Source organism: Ursus maritimus, unplaced genomic scaffold (genome assembly GCF_017311325.1).
Source record: "Ursus maritimus isolate PB19 unplaced genomic scaffold, ASM1731132v1 scaffold_18, whole genome shotgun sequence".
In the NCBI taxonomy this organism is placed as follows: domain Eukaryota; kingdom Metazoa; phylum Chordata; class Mammalia; order Carnivora; family Ursidae; genus Ursus; species Ursus maritimus.
The window spans coordinates 4,284,054-4,308,237 of record NW_024424230.1 but is presented as its reverse complement, the minus strand read 5'-3'; the positions used below and the strand labels follow the sequence as shown (position 1 = coordinate 4,308,237).

At 39.5% G+C, this 24,184-nt stretch overlaps 1 protein-coding gene across 1 annotated transcript in view; it reads left to right on the top strand.

Annotated features, from left to right (window-relative positions):
* Positions 1-24,184, top strand: part of ZNF407 (zinc finger protein 407) — a 442,536-nt gene that overhangs the window by 82,549 nt on the left and 335,803 nt on the right. The gene's annotated exons all lie outside the window — the stretch shown is intronic.

Here is a 24,184-nt window from a genome sequence, read left to right as displayed (position 1 = left end):
GATGCTGCCATGGTGGGAACCTCATCCAGATGTCATCGTGAGGACACGGGGCACCAAGCTGTGAGAGCAGTATAGTGAAATGTAGAAATATTCACCAAAAGGACATACCGTGAAAAACCTAACCTGGCTTCGTGATATTTTTGCCTAGTTTACCTCTGAAAAACAAGCTGTTTGATCGTCAAACACTTGTAATGTATCTTGGATCAATATTTCTCAATAGAAGTCCTGGTTAATTATGCTAAAATTAAAAAAAAAAAAAGGTTCCCCTGTGTATAATGGCACAAATCGTTTCCTAGTTAAATTATGTTGCCAGCCTTCTTTCAGAGAAATTTTAGATGCCATAGACCCTTAATAGAGGACTCCTGGATAAACAGTTCTTTTTACAAAGAAACATGTATAAAACAAACAAGGTTAGAAAAATGTAATTAACTCCATGATATCTTGAGATCTTAAGGAAAATAATATTAAAACAATCAACACTACTCACCTCATTAGAATTAAAAGAGAAAACAATTTAGGAGAATGTTATCCAACATGAACAGTTTTATTTAGTGTTCATGATTTTGCCAAGAAATTTATGGCTTTTTAGCCAGTTACGATTTTGAAAATCAGAAAGAATGTTAGGGAAAGTATACCTCTGAGATTTGAAGTATTTGTAATTTTTTTTTTTTTTTTTTGGGGCAGTAGATGAAATGGAACATAGTACATTTGTAGGACAAAATGTCTTTCCTGTTTTAGACTACTATCCCTTATATTTTGATTAGCCTTTCATTAATATTTTGGTCTACTGCCAAGTGATTGATTTAGGGCAGGTTGGTACTTATTTATTTACTTTGATCATCCAATCACATTTCGATCTATTTTTATTTTTATTTATTATTTTGAAAGATTTTAGTTATTTGCGAGAGAGAAAAAGAGGGAGAGAGAGAGTGAGCATGTTTGCAGAGAGGGGCAGAGCAGGAGAGAGAGGGAAAAGAGAGAATCTCAAGCAGACTCCACACTGAGCCCTGATCCACTCAGGGCTTGATCTCATGGCGCTGAAATCGTGACCTGAGCTGAAACCAAGAGTTGGGTGTGTAACCGACTGAGCCTGAGCCACCCAGGTGCTCCCAATTTTGATTTTGATTTGGAATCAAACTCTTGGTTTTCGGTTAGAGCTGTTTTAGTTTATGATTATATGTTAAGGAGAAATCTTTTAATTAAAAATTATATTTGTACTAAAAACTGTTTGTGCTTGTTCATCTTTAGTTACTTAAAAACAATTTGTAAAACCAATATTCACACTTCTTACCACACTGGCTATTTCAGGATCAAAAGCTGAACTGGCTGTTCTAGGCTCATAGCTGAAGTAGGGCAGCTCTCTGGTGCGTGGATCCTACTTCAGCCTCAGGAAGGCCTGGAGTGCCTCATCCTCACGCACGGGGCTTCCTCATAGTCCTTGCCTCTTTTCCTCACGACAGTTAAACTTGACTTTGTGTCTTTGTTGGTCTTGTTGGGAGTTTTCTGCTTCTTCCCCCAGCAGGAGCCACATTCCAGAATAGGGGGTGGTTTCTTCTCCTCTTCCCCAGTAGTAGAGAGTCTCTCCCTGTGTTCTGGAAGTAAGAGGGTTTCCTACCTCTCCCACAGGAGCAGTGAATATGGCCTCTTTTCCTTCCCAGAAGCAGTGTATTTTTGCTTTTACTCTGGGCTCACAGTGTTTGCTGCCACTGTCTAGCTTGTTGGGGCTTTTGTTTGATGGGAGACAAATTCCTAGTGAAGCAGATTGGGACATGTTTGGTGCCTGTTCTCCAGCAGTTGCTGGTCATTCTGCACATGCCTGTCCCACCCCACTTGGATTCTCTTTAGTCTCTTGACTTGCCCTCAGTCTTTCTCAAGAGCACCAGTAGGGCTCTGATAAAATAGTTTGTAGGGGAATACCGTGTACTCTTGTGTCTGGGCCTGCAACTATTCCAGACTGATACAGCAGCTCACTCTTGGCCTGTAATATTTTATTAAAATTTTGGCTGATTTTTTTTTTCCTGTCCACTTGTGTAGTGGCTGCCCCTTCCAGTGCCCAAGGTGAAGTGTGTGTGTATTCCTTCTCCACTTAGAGGGCTTTGCACTTATTTGGTTGCCTTCTGACCTCAGCTTTCTGATTGGCTCAAGGAAAAGTTACAGTTTTATGGATTATCAGACTTTTTCCCATTATTAGCATGAGACCAGTGCAGCTTTCTGTATCTGAATCTACATACGTTATAAGTTTCATTTTCATTTTTATTTAATTCAAAATATTTTTCAATTTTCCTTGTGACTTTTCTCCTTCTTTCTTAGATTATTTAGAAGCATGTTTAATTACCAGATATTCGTGGATACCTTAATTCCACTGGGAGAGCATATTCTGTATGATTGAATCCTTTTAAATTTATGGAGAGTTGTTTTATAACCCATCATGATTGATTTTGGTAAATGTTGAACATTCGGTTGAAAAGAATCCTGTTTTGCTGTTGCCAGGTGGAATATTCTAGAAATTGGGTCAAGTTGGTGAATAGTGTTATCTTCTCTATCCTCGCTTGTTCTATCACTGAGAGTAAGTAAAGTGTTAAAGTCTCACACTATCGTTGTGGGCTTTTGTGTAACTACCTTGAATTCTGTCACATTTTGCAGCGCGTATGTAGAAGCTCTGTTAGTAGGTGCATGTACCTTTAGGATTGTTATATTTTCTTGTTGAAGCGATCCTTTGATGTCTTTGAAATGGTCTTTCTTGTGCTTGTTACTACTCCTTGTCTTGAAGTATTTTTGTTTTTCTTTGTTAATGCAGCTACTCCAGCTATCTTGTGCTTGTTGTTAGTATGGCGTATATTTCTAAATCCTTTTGCTTTCATCTGATTTGCATTTATCTATTTAACGTCCTTTGTTGTATTATAGTTGGGTCTTGCATTTTTGTCTGGAGAATATCTGCCATCTTGTCTTTCTTTGTCTCATGTAATCTTTGCCCCTTTTTCCTGCTTTTATCTTTTGTTGGATTGGGTATGTTTTAGGCTCAGTTTGATTTCCACTGTTGGCCTTTTGGCTAAATCATTTTGCTCTGTTATTTTAGTGATTGCTCCAGAGTTTACACCGTGAATCTTTAAATTCAAATAATAATACAATACTTAATGTAAAGTGGAAGGACCTTATACTACCATGTTTTTATTCAGTTTACCTTTTTTTGCTATTATTGCCATACATTTTAATTTTTATATATCTTAAAAATGCCACAAAACCTTGCAAGTAATTTTCATTTAAATAAATCAAATATTGAAATAAAGTCTATAATATGTACTCATATTTATAATTTCTGGTGCTTTTCATTCCTTTGTTTAAATCTGCAGTTCCAACTTGTGTAAGTTTCTTTCTGCCAGAATTTCCTTCTTTGTGGTATATGTTTGCAGGTGATTAATTTTCCCAGCTTTTATTTGTCTGACAATCATTATTTTGTCTTTATTTTTGAAGAATGGTATTATTAGATATAGAATTCTAGGTTGGGAGTTTTTATTTTCTTTAAATGCATTCTGTCATTATCTTCTGTTCTCTGTTATTTCTGATGAAAAATTGTTTTGTTCCTCTAAGTATAGATCATTATTTTTTCCCTTTGAGCATTTTCTTTTTATTGTTTTAAATTTATTTATTTATTTATTTACTGAGAGAGAGAGAACGCGCGCCTGCGCGCATGTGAGCAGGGGGAGGGGCTGAGGAAGGGGGAGAGAGAGAATCCCCAGTAGACTCTGCTTAGCGCGGGGCCCGACACACGGCTCTATCTCACGACCCTGAGATCATGACCTGAGCTGAAATCAAGAGTAGGATGATTAACCTACTGAGCCCCACAGGTGCCCCTAACATTTTCTTTTTAAAATTGCTTCTAAGCAATTATGTTTTGATGTACCTTGGTGTGTTTTCTGTTTATTCTGTTTGGGATTTGTTATATTTCTTTGATCTGTGGATGGATTTTTTCCCCTAAATTTGGAAAATTTGAAGTCATTATTTCTTCAAATATTTTTTTCATTTTTCTCCCTTACTCACTCTAGCGACCTTGCACCCTTCTCTCTTGACATTTCAATCATACATATGCAGCCTATTTCATATTGTCTGACAGATTGCCGAATCTCTCATTTCTTTTCCGATATTTTTTTAATCCTCCAGTCTTCTCATTTAAAAAAAAAAAGTTTTCTTTAAATTTACTTGCATGTTTATAGTAGCTATTTTAAAGAATGTGCTTGCTAAGTCTATCACCATGTAATCTTTGGGTTTGTCTGTACTGATTTACTTGCTCTTTCTGTTTATGGGTTCCTTTTCATTGCTACTTTGCACGTCTAGTAACTTTGACTGGATGTTGGATATTGTAAATTTTAGGTTATTTTGTAATATATTTTGTAGTATTCCTTTAAAGAATGTTGGACTGACTTCTGATGGTCATCTGAGTCACTTGAGAATCATCTTGGTCCTTTGGAGGTTTGTTTGTAAATCCTTGAGGGTGAGTCTGGAGTGAACCTCACTCATGGGCAAGGTTAAGCCAATGTAAAGGTCCGCCTTTTTCGTGTCTCTCCCAAATGCTTCAGCTGTTCTCACTCTGGTCAGAACCTGAAGATTTCTATATTTCATGTGATTGCTGGGAATTGTTTAACGTATAGCTCCGTTTTTGCTTTTTTCTGGCCTCAAGGAATTTCATGTGACTTATGTTTGGTTTAGTGGTCAGCCAGGGATCCACTCCTATTAAGAGTTTTGGAGCTATTTCTTTGGGCAACTTTCTTCTCACATGTGCCTCCTTGAACCTCAAATTCCTGTTGGTTCATCTCTGTCTCCTGGAGTAAGTGATACTCTTCAGTGTTCTGTTTGGCTTCCTGCACTGTGGTCATGAGGTTGCTGCTTGGCATACATCCAGAGTTGTCTTAGATCCCATCTCCTTTGCTTCTCCTCTCTGGGCTCACACTCCTATTCTGTGTGGTGTTCAATTTCTTTTTTTTTTTTTAATGTGTTTTTATTATATTATGTTAGTCACCATACAGTACAACCCCGGTTTCCGATGTAAAGTTCGATGATTCATTAGTTGCGTATAACACCTAGTGCACCATGCAATACGTGCCCTCCTTACTACCCATCACCAGTCTATCCCATTCCCCCACCCACCTCCCCTCTGAGGCCCTCAGTTTGTTTCTCATAGTCCATAGTCTCACATGTTTCATTCCCCCTTCTGATTACCCCCCCTTTCTTTATCCCTTTCTTCCCCTACCGATCATCCTAGTTCTTATGTTCCATAGATGAGAGAAATCATATAATTGTCTTTCTCTGCTTGACTTATTTCACTTAGCATTATCTCCTCCAGTGCCATCCATGTTGCAGCAAATGTTGAGAATTCGTTCTTTCTGATAGCTGAGTAATATTCCATTGTATATATGGACCACAACTTCTTAATCCAGTCATCTGTTGAAGGGCATCTCGGCTCCTTCCATGATTTAGCTATTGTGGACATTGCTGCTATGAACATTGGGGTGCATATGGCCCTTCTCTTCACTACGTCCGTATCTTTGGGGTAAACACCCAGTAGTGCAATGGCTGGGTCATAGGGTAGCTCAATTTTTAACTTTTTAAGGGACCTCCACACTGTTTTCCAGAGTGGCTGTACCAACTTGCATTCCCACCAACAATGTAGGAGGGATCCCCTTTCTCCACATCCTCTCCAACAATTGTTTCTTGCCTTGTCTATTTTTGCCATTCTAACTGGCGTAAGGTGGTATCTCAGTGTGGTTTTGATTTGAATTTCCCTGATGGCTAATGATTTTGAACATTTTTTCATGTGTCTGTTAGCCATTTGTATGTCTTCATTGGAAAAGTGTCTGTTCATATCTTCTGCCCATTTTTTGATTTAATTATTTGTTACCCGTGTATTGAGTTTGAGAAGTTCTTTGTAGATCTTAGATACCAGTCTTTTATCTGTAGTGTCATTTGCAAATATCTTCTCCCATTCCGTGGACTGCCTCTTAGTTTTTTTGACTGTTTCCTTGGCTGTGCAGAAGCTTTTTATCTTGATGAAGTCCCATAAGTTCATTTTGTCTTTTGTTTCTCTTGCCTTTGGAGATGTGTCATGAAAAAGGTTGCTTTGGCCAATGTCGTAGAGGTTGCTGCCTATGTTCTCCTCTAGAATTTTGATGGATTCCTGTCTCACATCGAGGTCTTTCATCCATTTGGAGTTTATTTTTGTGTATGGTGTGAGAGAGTGGTCAAGTTTCATTCTTTTGCATGTAGCTGTCCAATTTTCCCAGCACCATTTATTGAAGAGACTGTCTTTTTTCCACCGGATGTTTTTTCTGGCTTTATCAAAGATTAGTTGCCCAAAGAGCCGAGGGTCCATTTCTGGGTTCTCTATTCTGTTCCATTGGTCTAAGATCATGGTTTGCTATATTTTGTCCGATGTTTTTGTTGTTTACAGTAGACCCTAGTTACTCGTCGTGTCTGGAATGTTAATTGTTTACATTATAATTCTTGAACATGTATCAGTCTGAATTTCTATTAGATAATGAAAAGCAAGTATTCTTAGTCACTTTAGAGTTACACCGTTCTTCTGTATAGTGCCATTTCATATGTTTTTCTAAGTAACACATGACATCGATGGATCTGTTACTGTTATTTTCACTTCACAGAAGATGAAACTGATATAGTTAAGGAAACTATAAGAATTTCATTTCTGGTCTAAACTGCATGTAAGCAAATCTAATTTCCTTTTGAGATTCTTTTTTACTCTTTTTAAAAGAAGTTACAGAAGAATGGGTCAAAGTTATTTGCCATCCTTAGCTACTATTGATTCTCTTTGTTTTCCGTATTTGTCAGGTTGCTTATTAAAGGTTGCTCTGGGATAGCAGATACGGAAGAGTTAGAAAACAAGTTTAGATATTAATATAATTGCAGAAATTGACTTTTTTGACTGTTTTAACATCTGTGCCCTATTTTTGAGGGAATATCTCATTAATTCTTGGTAGATGAATGCCCTATTTCCTTCCTTTGGTCCTTAAGATGCAAATATGTGAGCGACTGGGGCCAGTGCGAAACTCTGAAACATTGCGGTGCTGTCCTGGCCAAAGTGGACCTGTTATAATACACCTTTTGGACCTTTTGCTTCTTTATTTTTCTGAGGGCCTTTGTGCTGGCTTGTTTTTCAGACTTGGTACTCTACCCTCTTTCCGATATAATTTTCATAGCCCCTGATATCTGTCTTCTTCCTGCTTGTCCTATCCCAGTTTGCTTTCTATTGCTTAAGCCTTAGCACCCTCAGTGGTAGAAGGAGTGTCTGACTTGGAACTAAGATCAGTATTTATTTAGTCATATATCCTTACTGGGTTCTCTTGGGCTTCTCAAAAACGCATTAATTTTTCCCCCTTCTTTCCCTCAGTTTCGTACTAAGCATGTTCATCTTTTCTCATGTCGCAGTTGGTCTCCTAATTTGTGAAATGGGGATGTTAACTTTGAATATCTAATTGGTTGGCTTATTTTACAGACATGTAAAGTATGTCTATACACACATATGGGAATGCGGTGTAGTGTTCTTTTTATGTGGATGGGAAGGGAAGGTGGTCTTTCAGTCAGAATCTCTTGTACCTGTAAGTTCATTTGGCTACTTGGTGGTACAGAGTGGCAGAGGGCCTTGGAGGATGAATGAAATGGCTCAGAGCTCTGGTCTGTGAGGATGCTTGTGGTCACCCTGACTGCCTGGTGGGGCGCATCTTCAACAACCAGAATGTGGATGGACGTGGCTGAGAAGGAAGGAGCTGCTCAGGGGTGGGACCTGTGTCTCCTTCACGGCCAGCTTTGCAGACCTGCGACTTCAAGTCTTTTAAGTAATCCCCTCCTTTTAAAAACAACTAATTTTTTTCCCATTCCTCCAAATAAGATGATTGTATAAACTCAAACAATGACCAGATGCATAATTTAGAACATGAAAGATCCTGTCCTCTGGAGGAAGCCAGTCTAACTTCAGCAGTTTGTCTTCGTGACAGTGGTCACAGGCATGTTGTAGCTAATGCTGAAAAGTCCTCAGGAAAGAGGGGAACTCAGGGCATGCACATCTTTTTTGTTTTGAGCAGTTACAATAGTATAGCTCTGCTTAGAGCTGTGAAACCATTGATCTTAACAGGCATGTTGTGCCTTTAATTTTATCAAAACTGTCAGGAGTGGGCAAGAGGTTTTGTGATGCGCTGGTGATGTGGAAACAGGCAGCTCCGCGTGTTCTTGTTTTCCAAAAAGGGTGGCCGCAGACTTGTACAAGCTCTCAAGGTAGTTTGGAGGTGGGGCGTGATATTGCCAGCTTTCTTCAGACTCTTTTTGTTAATTTTCCTTTATTGACATTCTTTTCTAATTTCATCATATTGAGGCTATATAACACATAAAAGCCAAATAAAGGCACAGTTAAAAATTATATTCAATGAAATGATAACCTGCAAGAGTTTATTAAAATATGCTTTAAACTTTTTTTTAAAAAGGTCTGCTGCTGGTGAGACATTACAGTCTGTTAACGGCTGCTGCTTCGGGGAGCCTTGTCTTCAGAGGCAGCTAAAGGGGAGAGCCTTGCCGTAGAGCACTCACTATAATAATCCCGTTAAAGATTTAATTGGACCTCTATCCAAACTCATAAGTTGACATGGAAGTTAGCATTTCCCTCATCGCCTTCTTGGATCCTTCTCTATTCTCATTAGCTTTTCCAATTTCTGTTAGGTGGGCAATGTTGTATATCCCCTTCTGCTCTGGTGAGGACGCTGTGTATGCTTTGGCTCATGTGCCAGGATGCGTCCCCGTAGCTTCCGTAGGAAAATCAAATACAAATTAGCTTTTAATATGGAGGATGATATCCCAAAAAAGCTTCATTATTTTTAACTAAAATCCAAAGGAATTCTTTGCAGAGGAAGTGATTTGGTTTTACTTTTGTGTTCAGGTCTTTAGTTTTTTAAGCATTGTCTCCCAGCTTAAATTATTGAAGCATTAATGCTAAATTAAAATTGCTGCTTTTTTTTTTAACGACCATGAACTGTTATGATTACTTTCATATTTGAGATCATGGAGAGGTCATATTATACACGGCACTGTCATACATTCATGCCACAGAATCATTTTATATATACCATGTTTAGTGGCCAACATATAAGCAGAAAGCACATCTTGAGAAAAAAGCTACTTAATTAAAAATTAAACGATGAATTAAAACTTAAATTATGCAAAACTAATAAGCTACATTACCAAGACCAACAATTAATACACTATACTATATTCAGGAAAGATGCTAGCATTTTAACATTTGTTTTATGTTAGAATTGCAATTTGCAGTGTGTGCTATTTTGGAACATTTATTTTGAAGAGCTCAGCGTGTGTGAATTAAGGCATAAATCAGTGGTCTAAGATTTTTAATGGTTATGGAATTTATCATAGATTAAAATCATTGATAAACAGCTACCTTGGAAAAAAAATCATTTCTTTTCTTTCTTTTTTTTTTCTTTTTAGTTAGTGCTAAGATCACATCAGCATATTTGATTACATTTATTTATTTCAACGTGCAGGTCAATAGTGCAGAAATGCACTCAACTGACAAAGTCCTAAAGCGGTCTGTTATTTTATTTTATTTTTTTGATAAGATTTTTTTGCCTTTATTCATTTATAATGGGTACAGGACCACAATAATTACAGTTACTTAAGTTTCAAACTCCAGGAACTTTCTACAAATTGGTATTTAGTAAAACTAAGGATATTTAAGCTTAGGAAAATATGATTCATTTAAAAAAATTTTATGTTGTGATTCCACAGAAACAGATCTTTATATATTCCATTTTAAACAAGCTGGTTGTGTTAACATCCAGATTTATAAACAGCACAGCTGAATTAGCCATTTGTCTCTTGCACTGTTGTTGGTGGTCTTTATGCTCGCATGCTTGACGTCTTCACATTCTAGACCATGCAGGCTCTGCTGTTTGAAAGGAGTTCTTCATGCAGTTAGGTATGGAAGCCACACTTTCCTCGAACCATCCGTCTGCCCTGTGGTCTGTGCCCTAGACATTATGGTGTGTCAGGTGTTAGACACTTAGCGGGGCAGTCAACACACAAAGCACAATAGAACTGTTTGAACTTTTGCCTTGAGAATGTACAGTTTTGGTGCAGAAAGCCATAAATTCATAATCATAAAATAGTATGGTAAGATCATTCCTGAAACATGCCCAAGGTTTCATGAGGCCACAGAGGGGGCCTGCTTAGTGGTGGGGTTATAAGTTGCAAAAGAGTATGCTTACCTCTCTTTTAATGCTGTTTGTTGTCCCCTCATCTACTCCCCCAGATACATAAACAGGTAACAGACACCAGTGTTTGGAGAGAGGTGCCATGACTGCGCAAAAGGCTTTGGAAAGGTTTGGGTCCATTGTGTTGGGAGAGCCCCTTCTGTGAAGAGATGCTCTGTCATTGAGTGATGGTGTGAGCCTGCAGCCTGTGCCCTCGCACCACGTCCCTCCCCTTTCCTTCGCCTCCCCTCTCCCCAGCTACATTTGGGCTCAGTTCTCATTATTATGACATCTTTTTTTTTGTGGAAGATGAAAGTTAAATGTGTTACTAAAGAAAAATGTTGGGGGTGAGGTACCCACGTCCATTACCTGAAGGATGGTTGGTTGTACATGAGAGCTCAGAGAAGTCTTTTCGGAGGAGATTGGTCATACCTGACCTTTGTCTAAAGAGTTTTGGGCAGTTTTGAGATTTTTAAAATGCCTCCTGGTACCCAACTGCAGGTGAGCAGTTTGAGAAACAATTTGTCCCGTGCTATTTCAGGAGACTGCCAAGACTGCAGTAAGGGGTTCTAGTAGATGCTTTATGGAAGGGTACTTACCAGCCAGCATGCCGGGTTTGGTCCTTAACTTGTTAGATTTGGATAATCTAACCAGGCATCTTTTTCAGTTGTTAGGTAGGTTTATGTGGAGTAGTTTCCCCATTTTCTGTGGGAATTTTTACAGTGAAAATATTAAAAGGTACGTAAGTCACATTTAAAACAACAGACCCTGTAGTCAAACACACATTTTCTGACATCGCACTATGCTTATTTTATTGAAAGACTAGAGGTAATTTGTGAGAGTCGGTTCTCTTGAGAGAAAATTATGTGCATATGCTCCTCTTAGTAAACTAAAGTTGCCCCTAAAATGTAAGTTTGTATTATTTAAATTATCGTTGCCACCGCCATTTACAATAAAATTAGTGCTGTGTCCCCGTAGCATAACTCTTGTCATCACACTTAAATAAAAAATGTGCCAAATATGTCAAAGTTTTAAATTCACGTATACTTTACAATCCATTTCCTAAGGACGTTTTGGAGAGTAAAATAGGATTTGTTGAGTGAGAAATATTTTGTTCTACTTTGTGAGGTTTACTGAATTTCATATGCCAGTGTCTCCTAAGTCCCCGAATCAGCTTTGTAAAGTGAATTTTTAAATAAATTTGTAGTGCACCTAAGTTTGAAGTCTTTTCCTTCTGCTTTCTTGGTTGAAATGTTTTAAATAAAAACCATCTAATCAGTTTACCACGAGCAGTTTCTACGCTGCCACATCTTTGCATTTTCTTTAGGTCAGGGTTGTCTGTATCACTCTCTGAGATGGTGGCAACTGCCGAACCCGTGCTTTGGTGAGGGGCAGTAGAAGTGTGATGTCACTGCGCAGGGCTGTCACTGCACGGGGTGTCAGCCCCTGTCACGTCCCTCCAGCAAGGCTGCATGGAGCTAATGTGCGGTTTGATTCTCTCTTCCCGAATCCGTACCTCGCCCTTGCCCCCAGACAGGAACCATCTTCTGGTTCTTGTAAGGGCCATTCTTTCCCACTTTACCTTCATCCTTCAAAATGGTGAGCTGTTTCTGATGAGAGCGGACACGTGGTACCTAAACCCTGTTAGTTAGCATGGTCGAGAGGGGTCCTCTGGAAAGGAGAAGCGCAGCTGCGACCACGCAGGATTCTTGTCTGCCTTGCGGTCTAGCCTTGTCCTCTGGGCGGCAAGATTACGGCTTTGCTTCTGAAACCTATTCTTGTTTTCTCTGTTAAAATTCATCTATCAAATAGTTAAAAATATTTACTGATATTCTAATGCTCTTGGGCATTGAGTAGGTGCTGTGGACTGAATTGTGTCCTTCTAGAACTCAGATTTTCAAGCCCTAATCCCCAATCTGACTGTATTTTTGGATACAAGACCTATAAAGAGTTAATTAAGATTAAAGGAGGGCACAAGGGTGGGGCCCTGATAGGATAGGATCAGTGTCCTTACAAGAGGAGGGACGAGACAGCTTGCTTGTTCCCCACCCTCCTCCCCTTCCCGCTGTCCATCAGTCCTTCCTGCACCCCGCCCCCACATGAGGGCACAGTGAGAAGGTAGCCGTGTACAAGTCAGTAGGAGACTTTTTACCAGAATCCGACCGTGCTTGCACCCTGTTCTTGGACTTGGCCTTCAGAACTGTGAGAAAAGAACTGTCAGTTGGTTAAGCCACACAGTCCATGGTATATTTTGTTAGCACTTAGAGCTGGCTGACAGTTGTCACAAGTGCTGTTGGTGCTAAAACCGGCTTGTCCTCCTTGAATCAGTTTGTTGACCAACTAATCAAAAGGAAGCAACTGGTATTGCCAATAGTGAAACAACGTATTGCAGAGATCAACCATCCTGTGTTGTTTTAATTTTCCTGTATGTACTGTGTTCTGGCTCCCTCGACATGGAACTCTGGATTGAATTTTACTGTGATTCATGGTGTGGATATATATTGTGTACAGACAAGTGCACAAATTGATGAATTTTCATAAAATGAATATACTCAGGGAAGCAGCATCAGAACCAAGAAACACTACAGTACCAGAAACCTCGTGCTCCTCTCGGCCATCCCTGAGACCTCCCTCCCCCGTCCGCCGTGGAAGGTAACTAGTACAGCTAACGTAGTCAACAGTTTCGAACTAGGCTGTTTCTTCCATATGGTGGCTTCTGATTTGAATCTAATCTTCAACCTGACCCTGCCTCTGCTTTTGTTTTTTAACTTTTTCTTTCATTCCACCTTCTTTTATATTGTTGGCCTTTAACCTGTTAATAATCTAGTCCTGCACCCACTCCAGTTTCTTCATTGCATTGTGGAGAGAAAAGACTATTTTACAGATTTAGGAAATAGATTTCATAAGCCCCTATAAATAAATAAAATGCCTGTATCAGCTTTATTTTGTAAATCCTGGAATTCAAACTTCAAAGTCGAGTTTGTGGTTTAATTTGCTTATGTTTTAGCTTGGTGTGCACACAGACCTCTGTGGGGTGCCATTTCAGCTACCATTATTATAGTGAAAATATCTGTAAAGGAGACATGCCTGTGAATATTCCATTTTTGAATGCTCTTCTAATGAAGTATTAGATCAGAGGTGGCATTACATTTTGGAGGGGCTGCTGATTAAATGCAGTTTGCATATGATTACATTGCTCTTTCAGTTGGCATCAACTTCCTGGTGTGATACCAGCTCCGTGTCAAGAAAGATTCTTAGCTCTGAGTTTAGATGTGAAATGGGAAGGGTGCTTTTGTCTTATTTGTGTCTGGGTCAGTTTTTCTTATTAAATACATCTCTGATATTTTCAATGGCAGTTACCCAAAATGTATAATTTCATGGAGAAGTATTTCATCTTTTATACAACAGTTCAAGAATATTCAACTTCATAAGTGAGATAAACATGTATTATCCGTATCTTAAGATGAGAAGCACATTGCAATTTTATCAATATTTTCTTCATAGATGTTGTATTGATTTTTTTAATAAATCGTAAATATTCTGCTAGAAGTGGAAAAAGGCTAAAGAAGAGTAGATTTTATTGAAAGTCTAACATGAGATAAATTTATTTTTGATTTACATTATTTCTAATGCACACAAATGAGTTTTATATATTGGTTAAATGGTTTATCAGTCAGAAGTGGAATGGCATACACACGTATTTATATATAAATATATCTCATATTTGCATGTAAACACATCATGCACCCATACATACACGCGCACATACACGCACCTACATACAGACATGCGTAGGTATGTGAGTGTGCGAATTACAGGAGTTGGCCTTACTCACTTGCTACTGGCCTTGGGTTTTACAGAATGTGGTAATGTTTTTAGTAATAAAATCATCAATGAGTTGTGTTTCCGTGACCTGTCATACTGGTAAGTGATGTGCTAACAAATATCCACAAGCTGCCTCTAAACATACATTTACGTTGATTAATTAATCAGTTCATATTGTTAGGTGTAGTGAGACACAGTAGATGGTAGATTCAGGTGCGAAATGTCAGCATGCCCAGTTTCTTTAGACCTTTGAAAAGATTTTGTTTTTATTGGACTTGAAAAGGAGCTCTTTTATATAGTCTTCTACCCAATCAAGATATTGCTGTTCATAGGATATGATTTAGTACAATGGTAATTGGGAGAATGAACTGAAAAGGGATTTCTTTCTTGTAGTCCTGAGTATGGCTGTAACTTTCAGAGGTGCTGAGCATGACACAGACCTGGGTTCATGGCCACAGGGACCCAAAGAGAACTGTTAGATAAGCTTTTGTTAACTGACCACCTCTTTGTTTGCAGGCCCATGAAACGATGGACCTTCTGTTCTCTTTAAAAATAGACTATCTCGAGTTCTACGAAATACTAAAACAGCATTGGTGTAGGCATCACACATACATGACAACTCTTCGTGAAGCATAACTTTGCATTTTCTTGCTTAAATTGCTATGCTGTTTGCATTAACAACTTTAGTGTAATGTTTTGATGCATTAGACCGTGCAGTAAGAGTCTTGTTTTTTTGGGAGAAAGTAGAGGAAAAAGGATGGCTGTTGATGAGGCACTGTTGAGTTGCAGGTACATTCATCCTGTAATTTATTGCATCTTTGATTTTAATAGCAAACATGGTCGGGATGTGTCTTCTTGATGGCAGGCCTTTTTCTTTTCAGTCAGGTTCTGTTTCTCCTTAGCTCACACAGACCCCAGTACTATGCTTATAAGACTGACCCATCCCTAGTTGCATTTTAATATCACCTAAATATCATTGTGTTTAATGTCAAATACATTTTGACCAAGTTATGCCACGTTGAGTTAGTTTCCTAGTAGGATTATAGAAGATTGATAAATACAGATACGTTTGTGGTGTTTTGATTTGAGTTTGTTTGTTTTGGTAAACTCAGAAAGTCCAGCTGTCTGTAAAGTACTCCCTAGGTTAAGCTCAGGGAAGATGGATTGATTTCTGCTGCAGTCTGATGGAAGTGGATGAGCGGAGACTGTGGAGAGAGGTCCTGAGGCCACAGGTGCCATCATGGGGACTAAAGACTCTGGGTGGCTCCTGAGCCACTGGCTTGCCACCTCCGATGGCAAATAGGATGCCCTTGGGAAAGAATGGAAAGAGCTCAATGGCCCAAATGCTATTCATTCTGTGATAGCGCTTAAAATTTATTATATGCCGTAAAACAACTTCAGATGGAGTGTATCATTATATTCCACATCTAGAATCCTGTGAATGTATATTTGTAGATTAAAGATTGTATTTTTGAATATGGGTTACATTTTTTTTTCCCATATAGTTTTTTCCCTATTTTGAATGTGGTTTGTTTTATGGGGAAAAAAAACAAAAACAAAAACACAGTATATCTTTTAGTGTAGCAAAACTCAGAATTCATTTATGTTGGTGAAATTGTATTTTTGTCCTTTATTAGTGATTAAATAAGATAGGGATATATTTAAAAATTAATAGCTTGTGTCTTGTAAATAGAAAGAAAACAAATACTGGACATTTTTGACAATATGAAAATTAAAAGAAATAGGTTAAATAAGGTCTTGATGTGAGATGTGAACTTTTCTTTTGCAGGTGAGAACAAACCCTATGCATATAAAACACGAAACTGTAGTTACTATTTATAGATGAAAGTGTAGTTTTTATTGTATCTCTCGGACTCTATTTGTACTGACTTGTCTGTGAGCCAGTGTCCTTGTCAGCTAGTAAAGATCATTTTCTTGCTTTCTTTTCCTAGCTAACAGTTAGGGCTAATGTAGACTGGAGTATCTAATTCTGTGTGTCTCTTGCTCTCCTTCCTGCCTACTCAGTGTCCTCAGGTACATATGACTCCATGCATGTGGCTGATCATGATTATGGGTGTTTTGGATTATGGTGTTAGGTGGTAATGTGTTTTAAGACAAATTTGTGAAAATGAAGCCCAGTCAAGGAATTCTTTAATATCAGATCATTACGGTATTATCATTTTTACAGGATTTATTTGTGGATTTGATTTATTTGAAAGATTCATAACGTCTTCATCACTGTCTTTTATTTTTTTTAGTTTATTAGCTTTAGAGAGAGAAAGCACGAGTGGGGGGAGGAGCAGAGGGAGAGAGAGAGAGTGAGAGAGAATTTCAAGCAGACTCCACGCTGAGTGGGGAGCCTGATGCAGGGCTTGATCCCATGACCCTGACATCATGACCTGAGCTGAAACTAAGAGTTGGATGCTTAACCAGCTGAGCCACCCAGGTACCATACTTCATCACTGTCTTTTCTACTGTGTTCCTTTGTTGTCTTCCTACAAATTTTCACTTTTGTTTTGGAGAAATCATGGAATAACCTTGGAGTGTGTGTGGGGGGGTATGTTTGTGTAAGTATCTGTAATAAACTGTTTTTTTTAAGATTTTATTTGAGAGACAGAGAGACTGTGCACGGGGTGGAGGGGAGGAGCAGAGGGAGAGAGAATCTCAAGCTGACTGCACACTTAGCACCACTGAGTGTGGAGCCTGATGTGGAGCTTGATCCCATGACCCCCAGATCATGACCTGAACCAAAATCAAGAGTCAGTCGCCTAATGGACTGAGCCACCCAGGCACCCCAACCTGTAATAAACTTTTAAATTAACTGTAAATGACCCCCGTGGCCTTTAGTCCTGATAGGTGAGATGATCCATATTCCCTGGATCTGGTCAAGCCAGAATTCTGTATGTTGCTTATTAATTGGAATGTTCATTCGTTCCTCTGTTCTTCCATCCCTTCAACACATGTTCACTCAGTGCCTGATGTGTTTCTGGTGTGGGGTTCAGCTGTGAACAAAGCTGGCCATGTCTCCCCTCTGATGGAGCCCCCTGACGTTCAGGAGAGGCAAAATCAACAACAGCAACAAAGACAATGTAAGGGCAAATGTTCTAAAGTAGTCATGTCTTTGGAGAAATCAGGGAAAGGGATTGAGAGTGGGGTTGGGGGAGAGTGGTATTTTATTTTAGGTAGGGCGACTGCTGAGTCTGGTCCCTGCAAGACCTACAGGGGCGGGCCTGGGGGGGGTAGCCTTTGGTGCTTCACACACAGTATCCAGCTCTGGAAGCCGGCTCTCTGTGTGTACAGGTTTAGTGTGTTTCCCCCAAGCCATGCTGTCGACTCCATGAAGAGAGAGACAGTATCTGTTCTGTTTACCTAATATACTCCTAACACTTAAGAGTGAGTTTCTAGTAAATAGTGTCTAAGAAGTGGATTAAATTTTTAGTTACCTTAAAATATCTAAGTATTTTAAGAAATCAGGTGGTCATTGCCTTCTTGAGGAAGACTTCTTGTCCTTTCCCAACCATGGTGCCCTTTTAGTAGTGGTCTGACGTGACCTTGTTCTCCTGGAATGGCTGCTTTCCAGGCTGTGGGCTCACATCTCCTGCACGTGGTCGTGGTCGGCGCTGCCTCGTGTGACGCCTTCCATCCTGTTTGCCGAATGGCTTCCTCGGTGCTTGAATGATGAAGCTGGGAATGGCATGTTAAATGAATGTTCAGAAACAGCATAAATTCATATTTATGGGGAAAACTTTTCTAGTAAAACGCATCAAAGTGTAGATACTATGTTCATTTTTACTGGCACGATCTCTGTTCTTTCTAACTTCGAACCATTTTGTTTTTTGGCAAATTACTATCGTGCATGATGTTATCTAAAAAAGGCATGAGGATTTCATCGTGGTGAAAGAAATAACAAAAGACCCCAAACTGGTGCTGTCTGTATTTTTTTAATAACATTTTTGTAAGTATGTTCAAAGATGGAGTTGCTGGTTTTGGTCATCTGGCACGAAAGATTAGTTTACATGCTGGCAAATGATTGACAGAAGGAAACAATGACTTAAGCTGGTTTTTAACAGAGAGCTGTTTTACCGAGCACAGCAGCCTGTGTGGCCTTACGTCGTATCGCGCGCAGGCACAGAGAGGCTTGTTTCTCACTGTTTTCCAGTAACCCCATGAGTTATTGTATATTGTGGTGTGGCCGTCTTTCTTCAGAATTTCTTTGTATGTTCTGTCACAGAGCCCGTTTATTACTTAATCCTGACTTCTGCTTGTTACTGTTGTGCTTTTAACTGAATGAGAAGCATGTTGCTTCAGGTGTATTCCTGGGACTGGCAAAGAATCGAGAATCATGGCCAATCAGCTTTCTGCCTGTTGACCTTTTTCTTTTGGGGCCCCCTGATCAGTTTTGAAAGGGAGAGCTGGTTGCAGCCTTGCTGGGGGAGCCTGCCCGGTGTGATGGCAGGTTCAGATCAAGCCCAGAAGTGTCTTCTCCTCCTCCATTCGTGTGTTCTGCCAGTTTGCTGTATGGCTGCCACAACAGCGGCCCCGCACGCGGCTTGATTGGTGAGGATTTACATGTGTGCTAATTAGAGTGGAATAAATGAATGGCTGTTTGCTGCATTGCCGTAAAGGGTGCCCAGATGTACACACTACATGAACATAATGTGCCCAGGCACGGCACATCAAAGTTTGTCAGCTGCATTACCTCAGCAGGCTTAGGGCCTGTCGCAGAGAATTTGCTGATCACCGTCCCCTATGATTTAGTGTCTTACTTGGTGAAAGTGAAAGACCTCAAAACCACGTCTTGGCAACAGGATTTTTGATCCTTTAGCAAAATAACAAAATATGCTTAAGCTTAACTGGGAATAATGAATAGATGACCTTAAGCAATATATATTCAAAAGATGATTTATTATATTTTGAAATATTTTCCAGTAAAACAAATAAAATATCAAGTAAATTGGCATAATTGAATAAATTGAATTTTTAGAAATTGTATACACATCCGTCTTTTAGGTTGAGTGAAGTCATGTTCGAACCACCCACGCATCTGTCTGATGAAAGATGGAGCATGGAGTGATTCCATGTAAATTTCAGAAACGTACTTATCTAGAACTTAAACTTTACTGTGCATAAAATGTCTCTATGTGTGTTTAGAAATCTGCAATATATCTTCTTAGTAAATGTACAATTAATATTCAAAATCCCCTGTGTTGCATGTATACACAAAATCTGTAATATCTGATTACTTTGACAAGTAATTTTGTAGTTACATGTTCATAATATTGATAATGTATTAATGTACAATGATTAAATGGTTAAGCTGCCACATTAAAGTTATGAGCAGGAACATTTATCCAGCACAGCGAGGCAGGAACAAAGCCTGTCCGTTCACAGATGGCGTTATTCAATCTCGGTGTCATTCTGCAACGTTAGCCTGAGAGCATCGATTCTTAGCTCTGATACTGGGCTGCACCCGAGTGACCCAATACAGTTCAGTGATAAGGTTAAGTTAATTACTGCATCCGGGCTATGCAGCTTCCACATGATTACTGCGGAGAAAGATTTTGATGCCTTTTGCTTTAATTAAGCAAAAGGGAATGAACAGATATAATTGGGTTTTGAAATAATCCTGTCATTATCAACAAGCATCCCGTGTTTCCTCCAACTTTGTTATATGTACTTCTAGAGGCAAAATTCTGTGGGGGAATGAAGTTTATCCATTACTGTCTGCATTGAAATGTTACTACTGTATTAACATTAATGCAGACATAGGAACAGTTCAAACAGTATATTTTAAAGGAATTTTGACCTGAAAAAGTCTGTTTGTAACTTCTGTTCAAAAAGATAATTATTTTGTTCAGTCATATAAAGATACTAAAGAGGTAACTGTCACCTCAATTTTGTGCCTTTTCACTTGTGATCTATTTTTCACTCAGTTCTTAATGAGGACAGATAAATTTTAACTTTAAGAAGTTTACCACAATATTTAATCTTTCTGGTTTTTTTGCACATTATCTCTGTTTATTGATTGATTAACCCTGTAGAGCTTACACAAATAAGTAGAAAAGTAAAAATGAAGAAAAGCTGTAGACTTCATTTTTCCCTCATGTAGGAGTGTTCTCATTTTAACACTTTCTATTTAAAATTCTAATGAATTCAGATTTCTCTTGTTGTTTGAGTAGAAATGTAGGATTACACATTTTCTTCGTGTATTCTTTCTAATGAGCGTATCTAAAATATGTGACTAGTGTAGTTTGGGAAAATGTTATAATGTTTTTACTGAGTTGAGGTTTTCCCCCTCTGTCCTTAATAGGTGCCATTCCTTTTCCCACAGCTGTTGGGACGCTGTGAGCACAGGACAGCACACCCACGTGGGCTGATGCGCCGTGGACTTAGTACCTGTGGCACCGGCCACAGCAGCCCACTTCTCTGGGTGTCATTGAAAAATCTGAGTAGTGTTCTTTAAATATCCCTCACAGTGGTGCTAGAGCCAGATGATGTAATCAGAATGCTTTATAAGCAGTAAAGAGCTGTAAGTCTTAGTTTATTTTTTTTACCCGGTACCTGTTTCCTGATGTTCAGAAGCTTCTAAGTTGACAAAGTGAGAGAATCATTGTCTTTGACTTTTGCTGTCTGCATTTTAAGTAAATAAATGAGCCGGAGTGGAGAATGCAAACACAGTCTCTGCAAACAAAGTGAGAGTAGTCAAACGTAGTCTGCATATGACGTCATAGCTACAGGTAGTCACATGAGCCTGGGACTAATTCTTCACTTTATTAGCTGGTTGGAAAGAGTCTTTTAAAGTAAGGCTATGGTTATTTTTATCTAATGTCCTGTCAGAGCGAGACAACAGTTTAAAATGAATGATGGATTGTCTCTATCCATTCTCCATGGACCTTGTTTCCAAGGGAGAGGATATAAAACTTCAAAATTAAATTTAGATTTTAATTAGTATCCACTTTTAATCTGGGTTATTTTGATTTGTAGAATGATGCAACCCTTCTTTCCTCCTGCTCCTGTCCCCCAGCCCCCCAATATAAATGATGGCCACATCCTAATCCCCAGAACCTGTGACTGTATTCTGTTACTTGGCAGTGGGGAGATAAGGTTTCAGTGAAACTCAGGGTTGCTCTCAGTTTACCTTAAAATAGGGAGATTGTGGTGGATTTGGAGTGAGCCCAGTGTAATCACAGGTGTCCTTACATGTGGGGGTGGCCAGAAGAGGAGGTCACGGGACATAATGTAAGAAGGACACCCCCACCATTGCTGGCTTTGGCAATGGAGGAAGGGGCCCTGAGCCAACAAATGTGGGTGGCCTCGATGGGTATCCTCCCCTACAACCCCTAGAAAGAGTTCTTCTGAAGAATGGATCTGGGAGATAATACATTTGTATTGTCTTAAGCCACTACATTTGTTATAATTTGTTACAGCAGCCCTAATATAGTTATTTATACTCCAAAGCAAAGCGATCCATTAAAATTTATTTATAAATCTGTTTATTTAATTCTGATTTTTACTGTAAACTTCAGGAGAACCCAGGGCATGTAATTTGGCCCTGCCTGCTTTAGATATGTGTCTTGGCTATTTCATGGCTAGTGTTACGCAGCCTTGCGTTGGACACCTTTAGAATGTGGTTATTAGAGAGGCAGTGTAGTTACAGTTAGAAGTCTTGGGTTCGTGTTCCAGCTTTTACATCTTAGTTATAGGATTAGTTAATTAGTTAATTAGTAATTAGTTAATTAGTTAAAGGATTGCCCTTTGTTTCTCTACCTCGAAGTGGGGAAATGATGTGTCTTTTGAGCGGGTGATCAGATAAAGGATATGTATGTGGCTTAGAAACTGTAAAATGCCGTCTCTGCAGACATTGTTATTAAGATTACATCTTTCATTTTAGCCTCAGCATGTGACATGAGAGTTCTGCACAGTGGTGGTTAGGAAATACGGATTCTCGATCTTGGGTTCTGTGGAGCTGGCAGAACTTTCCTTGCTGCCATGTTGGTTTTGCCTTTACTTGGAAAATCACGGAGACGCTCCCTTCCTTCTCTTCAGTCTCACGTGTATGACTGATTCAGAATTGGGAGTGTAGCTGTTAGTTTGCATTTACCCAGAACTAATTGCTACTTTTCTTTTTCATTCTTGTCAAACATTTTAAGTTTAAAGAAAATGATTATTTTCTGATAATATAAGTTCCTGAAATGCTCTCTATCTTCGAAAAGTTCAGTTCATTTAAAGTTAATAAAGTTATTGAACAGTGGCTGTCCTGGGCATGAAAAGTAATCCTTCCCAGTCCATGCCCTGTAATCGTCAGTAACAACAGCCCTCAGTCCCAGGATACCAGCCGAAACAGAACACGTATCCCGGCCAGAGGCACGTGGCACGCTAACCGACTTGGCCTGGGGAAGTCACAGGAAATGTCACTGAAGCATTGAAGACACATGGGGGTTTTCTGTGTGCATAGAGGAGGCAAAGAGGTAGCAGGAAGAAGGCATAGCTGTTTGAGAACCATTCGGCAGCCCAGCCTGAAGCAGCGAGAAGCCCAAAGAGGAAGACCGGGTTTACTTTGTCGGGGGCTGTGGAGTCTGAGTGCTTTACTTAGTACTTTTCCCTGTAGTTGTGGGGAAGCTGTCAGAGTTGTCAGATCTCCCATCCCCTGGGGTTTGTATGTGAAACCCCCACTTGAGTTACTGAGACTTCTCTGCGGAGGCCATTGGAGGGGCCTGTCCCTCTGGAGCCAGCCCCAGAGGCTAGAGGTGAAGGCTCTGTAGAGGGCAGTGGGAATAGAGTACAGGGCAGGAGGGGGGGTACATTTTTGATGTGGAAAGGACAGGATTGAGGGCCCAGATGAAGGAGGAGGTGGGTGAAGGAGGAACTGAGAAGAATCTAGAGGACCGATTTGGAGTAGACAGCTGGAAGCCTAGCTCCACGGAAGCAGGCTTTGGAGAGGAGAGCAGGACAACTTTATTGTTGGTTCCATGGAGTGTTTGCTGTCTGTGGTTCATCCAGGAAGAGGTGCTGAGATGAGGAGGAAGGTAGGGAGTGGAGATGCGGGCCATGAGTTGGCCTCAGAGCACCCAGCATGACCCACGGGGACCATTGAGAAGTTCAGGGCTGAGCCAGGGGCATGGAGACAGGTCCCTGGACCCTAGCAGGTTCCCGCTTAGTATGTGGCCAGAATGACGTCTGAAACATCCGTCGTTCCTTCTGAAATCGCAGGGGTCAGGACGTGGAAGACCTCCTAGCCCAGCTGTGCGCTCTACCGCTGACTGCGTGTGCACCGTATCTATGTGCTTTCAGTTTCTCATCCTGGGGTTGGTGTTCTCCAGGCACACGTGCAAGCGTGAAACCGTACATCTCCTATTTTATTCTATATTAGGTAAAAAACACACGAGGGATTGGAAATAAAAGATCTCTAAGCTTCTCTAAATTTTAAGACTTTTTATCAAATTAAGTCTTGAATATATATTGAATTAACACTCACACAAACCCCTTCAAATCAGGAACTGATGTGGGGACAATGTTGTACATTAAAAAAATAAATCCATTATATATTTGCTAAAGTCCCAAGAAAAGCTGACTAGGTTTCCTTAACGTTCCTTTTATATAATGCAATGAAATTGTGCATTATATGTACATTGTTATGTGATTAAAACATATTTTCAGTTAGATTTTAAGTCACTAAGTAAAAGATTTAAAAAAATATATATACAAAATAGCTATTTTTCAGACACCTTCCTCCAGTAAGCACATTTGACATAGGCATTTGGGAAATGTGGCTCAGCTTGTTTTGTCCTGATATACTAACATTCATCATGAAATAACTCTTTGGGCTTAAATATGGGGGAGGTTTATTAAAAGAGAAATGTCCTCCTGCTCTCCATCTTCTAATGAATAAAACAAAACATAATAGCTCCCAAATTTTGTAGTATTTGTACAGAGACCCTATATTATAGGAATAGCTTATGTTTTAACAATGCATGATGTCCTACTGTTTTATTACTATTGGGTATGTGACAGTGATGGTCATTGCATATATTTTAAATTTAGAACAATTTACACCTTGCAGATAAATTATTGTGCAATAGCCATTTCTTTTAATTGAC